At 41.6% G+C, this 17,346-nt stretch overlaps 1 non-coding gene and 1 pseudogene across 1 annotated transcript; both read right to left on the reverse strand.

The window, feature by feature from the left end:
- Positions 1 to 2,820: 2,820 nt before the first annotated feature.
- TRNAN-GUU (transfer RNA asparagine (anticodon GUU)) lies at positions 2,821 to 2,893 on the reverse strand. Its single transcript has one exon. It is a non-coding gene; the product is annotated as a tRNA-Asn (tRNA).
- Positions 2,894 to 16,583: 13,690 nt separating this feature from the next.
- On the reverse strand, positions 16,584 to 16,793 carry LOC114203230 (cytochrome c oxidase subunit 8A, mitochondrial pseudogene; annotated as a pseudogene).
- Between the last annotated feature and the right edge of the window lie 553 nt (positions 16,794 to 17,346).

Below are 17,346 nucleotides of genomic sequence, written 5' to 3' on the forward strand. Positions count from 1 at the left end.
GGATTCCACTTGGGATTCTCTCTCCTTCTCTCTCTGCCCCTCACACTTGGGCGCTCTCTCTCTCAAATAAATAAATAAATCTTAGAAATGGGGGGGGCCGCCTGGGTGGCTCAGATGGTTAAGTGTCTGCCTTCGGCTTAGGTCATGATCTCCAGGTCATGGGATGGAGCCCCACATCAGGTTCCCAGCTCAGCGGGGAGTCTGCTTCTCCCTCTCCCTCTGCCTCTCTCCCGCTTGTGCCCTGTCTCTCTCTCAAATGAATAATATCTTTTAAAAAAAGAAGTGGTGCAAGAAAACATCCTTGGTTTATTCCTGATCTAAGAAGAAAGGATTTTTATTGGTGTGGTATTGGCTTCCTATTGCCACTGTAACAAATTACTGCAAAATTAGTGATTGAGTGTAATACAAAGTTACTCTCTTAACATTTCTGGAGATAGGAAATCTGAAATCAGTTGTACTTAGTTAAAATCAAGGTGTCAGCAGGTCTGTGTTTCTTCTGGAGGTTCTAGGGAAGAATCTGTTTCCTTGCATTTTCTTGCGTCTAGAGGCTGCATGCATCCCTTGGCTCATGTGCCCCTTCCTCCATCTCCAAATTCAACAGTGTAGCATCATCCCTAATCTCTCATATTCTCTCTTTGACTCTGATCCCCTGCCTCCCTCTTATAAGGAACCTTATGATTACATTGGGCCCACCCGAATAATCCAGCATAATCTCCACATCTCAAGATCTTAATCACATTGAAGTCTATTTTACTATGTGAGGTAACATGTTCACAGTTTCTAGGGATTAGGACAGGAGCCATTATTTAGCCTACCAAAGATGCCCTTTTTCAGTTTGTATAAGTTCCCCTCTATTCCTACTTTGTTTTGTTTTGTTTTTCATGAAAGGGTTTGGATTTTGTTAAAGTTTTTTCCTACATCTACTGAGATGATCATGTGGTTTTTGCACTTTATTCTATTAATAGGGTGATTGATTTTTATATGTTGAGCCAATCTAGTATTTCTGCAATAAATTCCACTTCTTCATGACATATAATCCCCTTTATGTTCCCAGTTTCAGTTTGATAGTATTTTGTTGAAGATTTTTGTGTTTATAATCATAGGAGATATTAGTAGTTTTCATTTCTAATGATATCTTTCTCCGGTTTTTTTTTTAAAGATTTTATTTATTTATTCATGAGAGACAGAGAGAGAGAGACAGAGAGAGAGAAGCAGAGGGGGAAGCTCCCCACTGAGCAGGGAGCCCGATGCGGGACTCGATCCCAGGACCCTGGGATCATGACCTGAGCCGAAGGCAGACGCTTAACCATCTGAGCCACCCAGGCGCCCGACTCTGGTTTTGATATCAGGGTAATTCTGGTCTCAGAGATTAAGTTGGAAATTGTTCCCTCCTCTTCTATTTTTGTGAAGAGTTTGTGAAGAACTGTTAATTCTTCTTTAAACATTTGGTAGAATTAACCAGTTAAGTCATTTGGGCCTAAGCTTCTCTTTATGGGCTTTTTGTTGATTACTAATTCTGTCTCTTCATTTTTAAAGATCTATTCGAAAGTTTTACTTTTTCTTGAGTCAGTTATTGATAGTTTGTGTGGTTATAATTTTGCATGCTTCTTAAAACTATTTCAGGGTGCCTGGGTGGCTCAGTTGGTTAAGCGACTGCCTTCAGCTCAGGTCATGATCTTGGAGTCCCTGGATCGAGTCCCGCATCGGGCTCCCTGCTTGGCAGGGAGTCTGCTTCTCCCTCTGACCCTCCCCCCTCATGTGCTCTCTCTCTCTCTCAAATAAATAAATAAAATCTTTTAAAAAAACTACTTCAGATAAAATTTATATAGGACTTATGTCATCAGAATATTTATGAGCCAAGTCATTGGCTTCTCTTTATAAATCAGAAGTATTCATAGACAATAACTTTTCTCTCGTTAAAAATTAAAATTTTGAGGGCACCTTCATGTAATTTTTTTATATCTCCATTTCAAATGTGAAATTAGGACATCTATAATTTTCTTAATTTCTATTTGATATGTTTTCTCTATAATAATAAAAACGTTTAGAAAAAGCTATGTGCTGCCCAATGCCTCTTGTGGCTTCTTCAGTAAGCTTTTTAAGTTACCTTTTACTGTTCTTAAAACTAGATCCTTCTGTGTCAAGGATGGCTATTTGTTTTTGATATATCACAGTGTTGGACTTTGGCACAAATAGGCTGTGCATTTTGAATTAGGTTTGAAAGCTTCGACCATAGAGTGAAAAGCAAAATTCTAAATTTAGTCATAATACCCTCACTCACATCTCAGGCTTTCCCAATCAGATCACTTTCACAATTTAAACTTATATTCTAGGCATACCCTAAAGACTGAGGTCTTAAAAGTCATCTCCAGGTTTACTCTCCTCACTTTTATACTCTTCCACTTAAACAAACAAACAAGAATTCTCTTTCTTGGTAACCACACAGAAAGGTCAGGCTTCTATTAAGGTAGATAGAATTTGATCTAGATAAAAAGAACATCCTAGCCTAGAGAATCTCTGGGTGGAATGGATTAAAGATGGTCTTGATATTCCAAGACTATAAATTCCCGGATGCTAAAATAACTAAAGCTTAAGAGAAGAACAGATTTAGATTTTTTCCCAAGATTTTAAAAATAGATTTTATTTATTTGAGAGAGAGAGCAGAAGCAGGGGGAGTGGTGGAGGGAGAGGGAGAAGCAGACTCCACGCTGAGCAGGGATCCCGATGCAGGATGACTTGGCTCATGACCTGAGCCAAAGGCAGATGCTTAACCAACTGAGCCACCCAGGCACCCCCCGAGATTTTTTTAAGTAATCCCTATACCCAACATGGGACTCAAACTCACAACCCCAAGATCAACAGTCTCATGCTCTACCAACTGAGCCAGCCAGGCCCCCTGAAATGATTTAGATTAACTGGTATGTCCAAGGAAACTAAGAGGCAAAAGAGACTATAAAAAAGTTTCTGAAAAATTAAAAAAAAAGAAAAGAAAAAGAATAAAAGTTTCTGAGGCTTTATAACAGTGATAACCAACACTTATGTTGTATGCTGGGTGTTAGTCTAAGAGCTTTATATATAACTGCTCTTTTATTTGTTCAGAAACCCTATGAGATTGGTACTATTATCCCATTATTTAAATGGAGAACAAGGGGCACTGAGAGATTAAGCAACTTGCCCAAAGTCACACAACTGGCAAGTGACAGAGGTAGGACTGAAACATAGGCAACGGGGCGCCTGGGTGGCCCAGTCGGTTAAGGTTAAGCATCTGCCTTTGGCTCGGGTCTGTCCTGGGATAGAGTCCCACGTCCAACTCCTTGCTCAGGGGGGAGTCTGCTTCTCCCTCTCCCTCTACCAGCCACTCCCCCGCTGTGCTCTCTCTCGCTCTCTCTCTCTCTCTCTTTCTGTCAAATAAACAAATAAAATCTTGAAAAGAAAAAGAAACACAGGCAACTAGGATCTAGATCCATGATATGCTTCACTATATATGGCCTTGCTAAAAGACTGGCTCCTCCTCTCCCCTTCACCCTCCCAAATAACAGCTCTCAGGTGCCTTGAACAATATATAAGTATATGTACATATATATGTATATACATAGCCCTTTGGCTTATGGCTTTATATTCTATTAAAATGAGTACAGTCCATTTTTAGAATGAATGGGTTTTGTTCCAAAAGCTTGATTTTAAGTTCTTGGGAACTCAAAATGCATTTTCGCATAGAAACAACATCATGCATAGTAATTAAGTTCTCAGGCCAGACTGCAAAAATCTATTTAACTTTTGTAGAACTGAACCATAGCAATAATAGGACTGATCTGAGCCTTAGGTCTTAGAAGAAGAAGGTCCTGTTCATGGGATGGAGTATAGGAAGAGAGTTACCTTCCCTTTCTTGAGCAGAGAGCCAGTCCATCAACAAAATATTCAAATAGTTAAGTTTGGTTTTTGTAGCCCCTTGCTTTATAGAACTCCTCTCTCCTGACTCTTGAGTGCCAAACCCCCAGGCTCATCTGAGCAGATCACCTAGGTACTAGTTTCTATTGCTAACATAACAAAGTAACACAAACCTAGTGGCTTAAAATAACAGCTGTTTATTAGCTCACAGTTCCCATGGGTTAGAGGTCTGGTATAGCTTAGCTGAATCCTCTACTCAGGTCTCACAAGGTTAAAATAAAGGTATTGCCCAGGGCCGCAGTTCTCATCTGGGCCTCCGGGTCTTCTTCCAAGCTCAATCAAGTTAACAAAATTCAATGCCTTGCATATGCGGAACTGAGGTCCCCATTTTCTTGCAAGCTGTCAATCAGGGGCCACTCTCAGCTCCAAGAAGCTGCTCATCTCAGCTCCAAGAAGCTGCTCACATTCCTTTCCATTTATCCTCCTCCATTTTCAAACTAACAACAAAAACTTCTTATGCATCAAATCCTACTGGTACTTCAAATCTCTGACTTCCTGTTCTGCCACTAGTTGGAGAAAACTTTCTACTTTTAACTAATGAATCATTGAACACAGCATCAAGGACTAATTATGTACTATACAGTGGCTAACTGAACATAAAAAATACTAATATTCCTTGAATATAGATATTCAAATTCAAAAAAATAAAAGAAAAATGAACTATAAAGGGGCGCCTGGGTGGCTCAGTTGGCTGAGCATCCAACTCTTGATTTAGGCTCAGGTCATGATCCCAGGGTCCTACGAAGCAGGAAGTCTGTTTTTCCCTCCCCCTCTGCCCCCCCACCCACTCTCGCACGCACTCTCTCTCTCTCTGTCTCTCTCAAATAAATAACATGAAATATAAAAAAAATTTTTTTTAAATAAAGATCTCATTGATTAGATCAGGCTTACCCACAAAATCTCTCTATTTTATGGTCAAGTGATTTAGGACTTTAATTTCATTTGCAAAATCTATTCACAGCAGCACTAGATTAGTGTTTGATCAAATAACTGATAAAAGGTGTGTGTACACAAGGAACCCAAGAATCTTAGGAGGCCATCTTAAATTTCTGCCTATCATACCACTAAAGTCTGCTAGGCCTCACAGAGTGACTTACCCTCTCCACCAGAACCCAAACTCCCAGTCCCAAATATCCCAATATTCATGCATCATGGGGCAAAATAAGCTAATTATTAGCCTGTAGGCAATGGGTCATTATTTGGCACAGCTATACTAATAAATAAAAGTCTAGTAGCCACTCTAACTCTCCTTGAGGTATTTGTATACATAGAAAGAAGGTGCTTATTAATCTAAACATGATTTCATATAGTTTGTTTTCAGGCAGTATAACAAATTTATGAGAATAATTCAGGCTATTTGATGAAAGATATTTTGGGGCAGAGGTCAAGACCTATTTGGGAACCTGCTCCTACCTTCTTTATGTCCCCTAAGTTCAGCTTTGTCCCTTCCTCCCACAGATTTTTCTGAAAATTCACTTTATTTGCTTCTCAATGGCTAAACTGCCCGTTGCCTCAGGGGCCTTGGAGAAGAGGGAAGTAAGTAAGGAAGGGGAAGAGCAGAGATGACAGTAGATGCCTGTATGAAAGTGTCAACTGTGAATCAAGCATTTGTAAGTTAGAGACTGTACAAAATATAATTTTAGAGGTTTGAGAAAGGCTACTTGCCCTACAAATAACTTTGCATTAACAGTTTACAAATGCCCGAGAAGTCATAAGACCTCTCTTATCACCGTTAGAGAGCAAAGCTTGAATTCCTCCAGGACGCGTCATTCCCTGAAGAGGACTTGATTTCATACAAAGGCAGAGGACCTCTCTGTCTCTCTCTGTCTCTCTCCCTCACATTCAACTCAGATTTGCAGTTGTTTTTCACTTATCCTGAATTTTCAAGTGGATAGTGGGACCTCTTTCTGTCTCACATACCTAACATATGGCCACAAGCAAAATCAGGAATTCAGTTAATAAACTGCCAACTCCTCCTTCATATCTCTGGTCCTTTCATTTACACTGCTAAGCACTCTGGAGGTATTAAGACACAGGATATCTGGGTGCCTGGGTGGCTCAGTCGTTAAGCGTCTCCTTCTGCTCAGGTCATGATCCCAGGGTCCCTGCTCGGCGGGAGGCCTGCTTCTCCCTCTTCCACTCCCTCTGCTTGTGTTCCCTCTCTCGCTGTGTCTCTCTCTGTCAAATAAATAAATAAATAAATATTTTTAAAAAAAGATACAGGATCCCATTCTCATCTTGATGTAGCTTAGAATCTGGTAGAGAAGCTGGAACACGTGACAATATACTCGAGGCTGTAAATACCAAACAGCTGCCATTGCTTCCTGACTAAAGTCCAAGCTCTTTAGGGAGATCAAGCCATTCCTGTGTGCCTATGTCTGGCCCAGCCTCATTTCTCACTACCTCCCTCTACTTCACCTAAAACCAGTTGATATAGTATCCCATCATACTCATTCTGCGTATCTTTATTTTTGTCTGGGTTGCCCTTGCCCACTTCCCTTATTAACCACTCTAAATTTTACCCATCTTTTAAGACTTTCTTGAAAACTTTTGTGACCACAGCAATCTTTCCCTTCTCCGAACTATAATATTAACTATCAGTACCCCCTCATTTTTTTTAAAGATTTTATTTATTTATTTGAGAGAAAGAATGAGAGAGAGAAAGCACATGAGTAGGGGGAGGGTCAGAGGGAGAAGCAGACTCCCCGCTGAGCAGGGAGCCCGATGCGGGACTCGATCCCGGGACTCCAGGATCATGACCTGAGCCAAAGGCAGGGGCTCAACCAACTGAGCGACCCAGGCGCCCAGTACCCCCTCATTTTGTCCTTGGAATACAACTGCTTTGTGTGAAGCCTGTTTTTTATTCACTTTGGTCTTTCCTTCCTCTAGATCAGCAAGGGCTTACAAGTCTAAATTTTTAAATCTCTATTTGCCATAATATTGCCTGGCTCAATGCTCAGTTAAGACTTGGTTAATCCATTCATCAGAGTCGGGAGAGAGGAGTGAAAGTGGTGGTAAATTACTTTGTAAAGGACACTGAGGCCTCTTAGAGAATGTATCCACTGCTTATGAAGTACCCCATCTAGGTAGCTATTTCCTTTTATTTTTTAAGATTTCTTTACTTATTTTTAGAGAAAGAGAGAGTGAGCAAGCATGTGCGGGGCGGGGGGGAGTGCAGAGGGAGAGGGAGAGAGAGAATCTCAAGCAGATTCCCCGCTGAGTGTGGAGCCTGATGCAGGGCTCAGTCTCACGACCCTGAGATAATGACCTGAGCCAAAATCAAGAGTGCATCACTTAACCAACTGAGCCACCCAGGCACCCCTAGGTAGCTATTTTAGATAAAATAACCACAACAGGGTCAAATTTTTCTCTCAGAAGAATGAGCCTATCTCTATAGTAAGTTTGGCTGGGTTGTCCTGAGGAAGCTATACCACCAACTTGATGCCATGTCTTCTCTTAATCCCTCACTTCCATTCCCCGGGAAAGACAAAGCTTAGATCTAAAAAAAGTTCATTTCTAGAAAGAGAACAATTTTAATAGAAACTAAAAACTTGTCTTGTTATCATAGTAACTTGCACAAATGGGCCCAACCTGATGTTTGGAATGAAAGAGAGTAGACAGGGTCCCAGGGCCTTTCCCTTATTTATATCCTTCTATTTCTCTTGCCTTTAGGCACCTTTGACAAAACTTTAAGTTAATTGAGTACAGAGGCCCTATCTTACTTACAGCTTTAATTTCCAGAGCAGGGCCTAGTACAGTGCCCTACAAATGTATTTTCACCACTAGCAAAGGCTTATTAAAATGAAAGGTTAAACATGGACACTTAGAAGTTACAGATAAATGATATCCAGTAATTGGAAGCAGGACAAAGTGAATATACTGGCTAATTAATTAACCACAAATAATTATTGAGTGCCTCTGTGATTGATACTTCAAGGAATACAGAGATAAATAATACATGACCCCTGCCTTCCAAAAATTCATAGACTCATTGTGAAGACAAGACATACTCACAAATGAAACACTTCCAGAAAAACATCAACTTAGTATAGAAGAAAGGATAAGACTTGAAGTCAGGAGTAGAGCTGGGGGCCTATTGGCTATTCACATATTCATGACCTTGGACAAATAACCTCTCTGAACATGTTTCTTCTTCCTTGCTCCATCTAACTTAGAGGGTTATATAGGAGTTCAGAGAAGTGAGAGTATTTACACATGTGAAAAAGGGTAAAATGCTGTACTAAAGCACCACATAGTTAGAATATCAAATTGCTATTGTGCTAAGTAGTGAGGCTCAGATTGTAGGTATGCCCTTTGACTGCACCATCACCTCAACAAGAAACCCAGGCAGGAATTTCAGCAGGAAAGAGGTCAGTTGCCTCCCCCCACCACCTTATTTACCACTTCTTAAAAACTATTTTCTGAGGTATGATTGACACACAAAAAGCCGTGTATATTTAATGTATACAACATAATAAGCTTGGAGATAAGTATACACCCATGAAGCCATCACCACAGTCTATGCCATAAACATATCCATCACCTCTGAAACTTTCCTCCCATCCCCTTATTTATTATTTTTTATGATAAGCTAATATAAGATCTACCCTCTTAGCAAATAAAATACAGTATTGTTAACTATTGTATTGTGCACTATGCTGCACAGTAAATCTAGGATTTATTCATCTTGCATAACTAAGACTTTGTGCCCATTTCCCCCTCCCTTCAACCCCTGGTAACTACCATTCTACTCTCTGCTTCTATTGACTATTTTAGATTCCTCATATAAGTGGTATCATGTAATGTTTGTCCTTCTGTGTCTGGTTTCTTTTTTTTTTTATAAAGTCTACAGTTTTTATTTTTATTTATTTATTTATTTTTTAAGATTTTATTTATTTATTTGACAGAGAGAGAGACAGCGAGAGAGGGAACACAAGCAGGGTGAGTGGGAAAGGGAGAAGCAGGCTTCCCGCCGAGCAGGGAGACCGATGCGGGGCTCGATCCCAGGACCCTGAGATCATGACCTGAGCCGAAGGCAGTCGCTTAACCAACTGAGCCATCCAGGTGCCCCTGCTTCTTTTATTTAGTATAATGTCTTCTAGGTTCATGAGAATGGAGCGTTCTTAATAAACAGATCACTCTCTGTCTCCTCCATTCTCTTTTCTGGCACACACACAATTTATCTCCAGATGAAATAAATTTTTAATGAAGGTTAAAGGTAGTCTTTAAAAGTTGTGACAGGTAGTCACAAAAAGATACACCTTGAGGGATATGGATGGGAATTCCTAATGCCTTGTCCCTACCATTTCCTATTGGAGATAAAGAGATACTGAATCTGACTTAGTCCCTGCCCTTAAATAACTCTAGTTGGCCAACTACTTTCTGGGGTCCAAAGAAGTAATATAAATGAATTAAGATACCAGAAAGAAGACAGTAGGGAGTTGTAGAAACTATGAACAACTAGAGAATGTATGCTCCATATGATGACATTTTTATTTAAAAATTGGGGCAACAGTAAACCTGAACACTAAACCTCAAAAGACCTGTCCACTTACCCAAAAGGTCACTCTAGAAAGGTACCTGGTTGCTCTCTTGTCTCTTTCTTGTCCAATTGGCACACACACAGCCTAATCCCTTCCCAACTCTGCAAATTTTTAACTTAAAGAAAGTGGAGTTCAGCAGTGGCAATGAGGACCATACTGGATAGGAAAACTGGAAACCTGAATTTTTAGCCCCAGCTCTGACCCTGACTTTCCACATGCCTATTCCCAAGTACCTCATGCTTATTTCCAGGTACCCCAACCTGAATATTCTGCCCAGCAAGTGAGGGTATGTCTATGTCTTAAGTTTCCTTAACTATAAAAATAAAGGATTTAGATTTGGATCCCTAATTGCCTTTTAACTGAGACATTCTATATTTAAACTTGGGGTGAGGAAGGTAGAGTACTGATAGTTTGTTTTTTGTTACCTATGCCCAGAATTCCCTCCTTTCCCTGGTCTTGGGAACGGCCCAACTTAACTTTGGATTGGCTCCGACTTAGAAGAGTCAGCTTTCACTGGATAAAATTTTTTTTCCTTGCAACTTTGCCATCAGTCAGAGAAGAGGGCTACTCTTGCAGAAGACCAATCAATACCTCCTTGATCACCTGCTGCTGCAAGCAGTGGAGAGGGATTGGATGTAGAAGGTGAAAATGAAGAAGTGACATTTGAGGAAAGAAATGGTGGTGGCAGTACGGAAGATCTCTAAGAGATCTTTGGCGTTTGACCCCTTTGTTCTGCAGTCATGTGGCCCATATCCACCTCAGCCATTTCTTAAGTTTTCTACCAACTTTCACCTAGTGCCTATTGCAGAGTATCCCAACCTGGTTACCCCACCCAAAAGAAGCATGAAGATTGTTGTGCCAGGGGGAAGCCAGGTAAGGATTGCCCTGCGAATATGTGTATTTTGGGTAGAGAGACAAAAGGCAATGGAATTCAGGGGTCACCTCTCCTCACCACACAATGAACAATTAAAAGGCCTGGCTGATGGGGAGACTCTGCAGGGGGAAGTCAAGGGAATTTTACTGAGAAGGATGGCACCAATCAGGTTGAAGTGGGTGGTGAGTTCCCAGAGCCTGTGGGTAGTTTATTTGCACAGGAAACTCACAGGTCGGGGGTTAGGGCTGAAAGAGGGAATGTAAGTAATTGAGCCTGGTCCAGGGGGCAATAGCTCAGAGAGATGGAATAGCATTGCCTCCCCTCCAAACTCTACAGGTAGTTCAACTGCCTGGGGCAAACAAAGCTCTAACTCAGTAATGCTCTCCAACTCCAAGCTTCTGTTCTCCATGGAGGGGAGATGTATAACTTTCCCTACTGATTCTGTTCTATCCTGGAGCTTGGTTAAGAACTTTTTAGGAAAATCACCATTCTCCAAGATTTACCTGTCTTAGGATGGAACAAAGGTCTATTCAGCAACAAACAAGGCAATCCTTCAACCCAAGAAATTGACCTTTCTCCAAGGGCTCCTAAAAGGGAAGTCAAGAGCAGGGTAGGGTAGCATAAAGTGCTGTCTTTACCTTGTTGTACAGCTCTGGGGCTCAGCTTTCTCACTGATCCTTTTATTGGAGAATATGAGGCCAATACTGACCAGTGTAGCTCCTGAGGCTTTTCTCACCACTACCCTCCTCAAAAAACAGGGAACAGATGCCTCATGGAGAAGTTCTTATAAACTTCCTTTAGTTCCTCTTCTACCCTCTTCCCCTCCCCATCCTGAAATTCCTCTACTTTATTCCTCTTCTTTCTCTCTAACCTTTGTGCCTGTACTTCACATGAGGCCAAAACATCAAAAGAGGTGAGGCATTCCAGTCCATACCTTCTAAAGGAAGGGCAATCTCCCCAGATCTCCATGGGTCTCCCTCCCTAGAAAATCCATCCAATGATGTGAAGTCAGAGGAGAAAATCCCCTGAGGGAGTAAGAATGAGGTAAGGCAAAAGTATATTTTTTTTAGTCAGAAACGGCTATCTAGGAAAGACAGAACACACACACACACACACACACACACACACACACACGTGCGCGCGCGCTCATTTCCCCCTCTGTATGTGTCTTTATCTGCCGTGTGTGAATATGTGTCTAATGTTTATATATGTGTGTAATAAAAGTATAGTGTATGTGGTTATGGGGAAAGAATCTTAAATTAAGTTGTACATAGCATTGCTTTCTTGGCACTTTATGAGTTATGTCAATCATTTTTCTAGGAAGTGATTAAATGGCTCCAAGAGTTATTTTTCTCAGGTTTTCTAGGTTGATACCATAGCAAGCTGCCAGAAGCTGGTAGAAGAAGCATTGCCAAGAGACAAGAGAGGTACTGTACTTGAATCCCCAAGGGCAGTGAGGGGTAGACTCACTGAGCCAAGCTCAGCCAACCCTCTCCCTTATGAAGCTTTCCTCCCTTGGACCTTGACTCTGGGTTGATTACTGCACCAAGATCCACTGAATTTTCTGTGACAGATCCATGGGGATCCCAATTATCTGGATACTATTTTGAGAAGTATCAGCCTAGACCTTACAACTCCAAGGGATAGCCAGGTGTCCATCCCTAAGACTAGACCAAAAGCAGGGTGCTGGTGGCACTGGGTAGGAAAGGAGAAGTGAGCTTCAGAAAAATTAGAAAGCAGGTGAAGCTAAATCCTTGCATCTCTCCTTTCCTGAGACATGCATCTCTCTCAGGCACCTTATCTACCCCCACCCCGATTTATTTACTTGACATCTAAAACCTAACCCATTTCCTGGCTATTAGTGAATGGAATGTGGACCATTTTTCCACTTAGACAGCTATTTCATATCTGAAAACTCTTAGAGATTGTGTGTCCAGTTCCCCCAATTCTTATCTAAGAAACTGAATTCTAGAATATGGACATGATTTGTCCAAAGTTACACAGCAAGTTGTAGAACTGCAAATGTCTCCTGATTCCTTTATCTATGTTTTCTATGACAACAACAGTGAATCTTGACCTCTGTTCTGTTGATTAGGTACCTTATATTTCCATTGGCTTTCCATGGGTGGGAAAACAGATCTATCTCCAGGTTCAGGATACCCCATTTATGTCTTTCAATGTAAGAGCTTGTTTTTACCAGTCTCCTCATTTTCTTACCTGTATGTATGTCACACTGGCTCCAGCAAAACTCATCTGCCTGTCAAGGCCCCAAGGGCCCAGTATGAGGAAGGAGGGAGGCTTTCCAGTCACAACCTGACAGGGTGACTGCCCTATATAACTCTTCCTATGGCTTGATTCCCAAGGGATTTAATGGACATGCCCTTGGAAGAACAATTGGTTCTGAAACTACAATAAATATGATAGTGAGTTGAAAGCCACCTATGGAGGCCCAGATACCTCAATATTAAGGCTGAGAACTGAGCAAGAAGGCCAGAGATTTTAGATGGGGAGCAGGAGGTATTTCCTGTTTAAAACCTCCTTGAGGGGCGCCTGGGTGGCTCAGTTGGTTAAGCGACTGCCTTCGGCTCAGGTCATGATCCTGGAGTCCCGGGATCGAGTCCCATGTCGGGCTCCCTGCTCAGCAGGGAGTCTGCTTCTCCCTCTGACCCTCTTCCCTCTCGTGCTCTCTATCTCTCATTCTCTCTCTCTCAAATAAATAAATAAAATCTTTAAAAAAAAATAAAACCTCCTTGACATTGCTTATCCTTTATGCCTGCCCCACAAAGTATAAAAATGGTGCACTTCACTTTACAAAAGACAAAATAAGCTCCAAGAGTTTCAGTATATTGTTCACAGACACACAATGAAATTACAATTCCTATTGAATCCCAATTCACTTCCACTTCTCTCCAGACTTACCTCCTAATTCACTCATTAAAGGCTTTACCCATTGCTCATTAACCAAAAAAGTCGAGATGCATGTCTGTGTTCAACTATCCTTGATTCCTGTTTCTCCAGCTATTTCTTCATTTAACTTGAGTGGGTAGGTCATACTTTTCGCCAAAAATTCTAGATTGTTCCTTAGTGTTTGATGCCGCAACCCTGATTTTAGCAAATAATGCCACTTCTTTTTTTTTAAGATTTTATTTACTTATTTGAGAGAGAGATCAAGAGAATGAGCATGAGCAGGGAGAGGGAGAAGCAGAGTCCCCACTGAGAAGTGAGGGGCTCAATCCCAGAACCCTGGGATCACAACCTGAGCCAAAGGGAGACGCTTAACCAACTGAGCCATCCAGGTGCCCTGCAAATAACGCCACTTCTAAATGAAATCTGGAGAAAGAATGGGGAGGAGAGAAAACAGAAGAAAAGGTGAATGGGTTTGGAATATGTTTGTCTATCTTCTCAGATTGATCTTTTTCTGATGAAGAGAAAAATTGCTATTCAAGTCAGCTCCCACATAGGGCTAGAGATTTGGGATTTTGAAATGGGGGAAAGTAAGGGATGAGAAAAGATAAGAAAGAAAAGAGGAGTGAGTGAAGATAAGGAGTGAGTGTGGGTACAGGTGTGGGAAGTTAGTAGGGTAGAATGATAGGAGCAAGTGCTGAAGTAAATGTCTAAGAGTAGGAGGGGAGGTGTGGAGCAAGGAGCTCTAAAGTTTTAGTCCCAGAGCAAGTCCTGTACATTTGAGCCACTGTAGCTCAGAAGTATGCGTGTTCATGTGTGTGTGTGTGTGAAAGAGAGACAGACAGACAGACCAGACAGACAGAGACAAAGATAGAATTTAAAGGTTGGCATCCCAGAATTCACAGGTGCTCACTGGCACACTCAGGAATGAATCTTTATTCAGACATTTTCTCAAGAAGTAAAACAAGAGAAAATGAGTTAGATGAGTCTGCAGGGTTTGTTTTTTTTTTAAGATTTATTTATTTGAGAGAGAGTGTGTGTGCGAGTGGGGGGAGGGGCAAAGGGAGAGGGAGAGAGAGAGAGAATCTCAAGCAGATTCCTCACTGAGTGCAGTGTCTGATGCAGGGCCTAAACCCATGACCCTGAGATCATGACCCTAGCCAAAACCAAGAGTCAGTTGCCCAACCGACTGAGCCACCCAGGTGCCCCAAGTCTGCAGTTTTTGATTAGAGATTTCCACTTCGGATTTGTCTCAAAAACTTCCAAAATGATATAAACCTGATCAGAGAATTAGTGGTGGAAAATATTCCATTTGTAAATGTAGCCATAACTTTCTAGAGAGGAAGTTGTTTACTGTTTGTTCAGACCAGCAACTATATCTATACCCCCTCAGCCAAGGAATTTAGAGGTGGAGAGTAGGCAAGAACATGCAATATGGACCTGTCAGGTATTTTTCTTCCTTAACGCAGTAAGGATAACTTGGCTTTGTCTTAGATTTTCTTCTCCCTACATTCCTACCCAGGATACCCCTACCTTCAGCTCTACAATTCCAACTCAGACATCTGGACAACATTGCCTATAAGAACTTCAGGCCAGAATCATGCTGCTCCAGGGGCATCTCTCTGGAGCCCAACCATATTTCATTTTACTTCTTTCCTTCATGTTATTTTATATATGCAGGAGAACAGTAATGTTGTCATTTTCCCTGAGCAAATCAATTGTTCCCTCTCCTGGGCTGATGGGTTTGTCTGTGTCTACTCTGTCACTGACTATGAGAGCTATGACCTCATGTGCCCCCTGTTTCAGAATAGTCACTTGATCAACCTGAGCCCCAACATCCCAACATTGGCTGGCAGCCAACAGGGGTGACATGCTGTGGAATCCCAGAAGGGATTTGTAGCTTCCCAGTGACCTGGATAGTATTTACTCCAAGCTCTCTGGCAGAGAGTATGTTTGATGCTTTCCAGAAGCTATGTCAGGAGGTTCACCACAGGCATATTTAGCCTGGCTGACAGGGCCAACAACAACACTTGGGTCAGTGGGAGGTGGCAGCACTAACAGTGTGAAGAGCAGCAATGGAGGCAATGGGGAAAAACACAGGAGGAGGCTCCTTTCTCACACCAAGTCCACCAACATACACACAGGCCCTGACCTCTAAGAGCAGGGCATTTATTATCCATACCTGAAAAGTCAGAGATGGTGAGCTGAGAATTAGAGCATTTTCCTTTCTCTTCCTCTGTTACTGAACTTTCTAAGTTTATGGTTTTCTGCTCTTATTGGTTATTTCTTATGGAAGCAGAAACCCTCTGAGAGGATCCATCCCTTCATTATCTCCTGATGCCTTTCCATCAGACTACATCTTCCTTTAGCTGGGAAAGGGTAGAATTGGGTCCCCTGAAATTGTCACTATTGCTCAGTACTTTAGGGAACACCCCACTTGTGGCTGCTCTTTAGGTCTTCTTTTCTCTTTTCCAAATTATTCATTTATTTCTTAAGTCAAAGGTATGACCTTACTTCTTAGATTTCATTTGATTTCATCTCTTCCTTTCCTCAAGATGATCCCAAGGGTCTCCTTTCCAAAACTGGTAAACAACTCAGCATCATGGTCGGGTGGTTCTGAAGTCATATTTTCCCCATTCCCCCCAAAGCCCTGTTGTGTTTTCTTGCTTCTGTTTCTTAGCTGTTTTTCTCCTGCCTATCACTCCTCCCAGTTTAAGTTCTCTGGGATAGGCATGATAAAATGAAGAGGAAAGCTAGACACAAGGCAGAATATTGCAATCATTCTTTAGCCTGATAACAGCTAAATTTCTGTAAACGTGTGTATATGTGTGCATTTATGAAGGGTAGTATTTGGCTCTTGAATTTTGATATTTTCCCAAATAAGTGGATTCAAGAAGAGGAACCATTAAATGGCAAATATATCTTGTTTTTCAATAAAATACATTATAGCTTTACCACTATCTTAGTGAGTCTGTCAGTTTGACTGAAATGCTATTTTTATGGAAACTCATACAATTTTCATTACTGATAATAAATAAGAAGGGAAAGATGCTGAATAGGGTCCATTTGTTTATTTTTTTCAAGGTTTGAATTGACTTTATTGTCACAAGGAGGATCCTACCAAGCAGGGCCTTATAAACCAATATATGTAGTCCCAGGATGTCACCATGGAGAAATCAAGAGGTCATGATTGCAGAAAAGGTCACTATAATTGAAGGCCATGATCCAGGGAAGGCCAGCCAAGAATGCAGCAGACATGATCAGGACAGGCCAGAAGTGATCAGATTACAGGGTGAGGGACAGGACAACACCCTTCACTCCCACTTCTTGTAGCTTTCCAGATGTGACAGGACCCAGCCCGATGGCAGGAGGAAACACAGGAATCAAGAAGTGAGCCCAATGACAACATCCATGGTCCTGAGCTGCTCCCATGGTGGCTAGGAATGGATCTAGGCACACAGTACCAGGAGCCTCCAGGCTAGGCCTGTCAGGCCCCTCAGCAGCAGCGGTTTCAGTACAGACATGACCACACAGAATAACTGCAGACAGTGGCCACAGGAGCCCAAGATTGGGAACCATTTCTTTGGTAAAGACTTCCTGCTTTGTGCCAGTCACTGGAACTGGAGCCAATGATATATTCAAATATGAACAAGCCATGGCTCCTGCTTTCAAAGACACATCACTGTAAGCATCCTAGAAATAATGCTATTTAAAAATTTTTTTAAATTTTATTTATTCATTTGAGGAGTGGAGGGGCAGAGGGAGAGAGAATCCTGAAGCAGACTCCCTGCTGAGCACAGAGCCCAAGGCAGGGCTTGATACCAGGACCCTGAGATCATGAACTGAACCAAAATCAAGAGTTGGCTGCTCAACTGACTGAACCACGCAAGTGTCCCAACTAGAAATAATTTTTAAAATGCTAGAAGAGTCAAGAGAAGGAAACAATTACTCATGATGTGATCGTCAGAGAATACTACAAGGAGAAGTAAGACTTGAATTGGACTTTATATTCAAATGAGCACATTTCATGTAAAAGCATTGAAATAGAAAGATGTGAAGTTTGGCTGAAGTAGAAAG

Source organism: Eumetopias jubatus, unplaced genomic scaffold (assembly GCF_037043125.1).
Source record: "Eumetopias jubatus isolate StellerSeaLion01/CBP00866 unplaced genomic scaffold, mEumJub1_p1.0 scaffold_11, whole genome shotgun sequence".
In the NCBI taxonomy this organism is placed as follows: domain Eukaryota; kingdom Metazoa; phylum Chordata; class Mammalia; order Carnivora; family Otariidae; genus Eumetopias; species Eumetopias jubatus.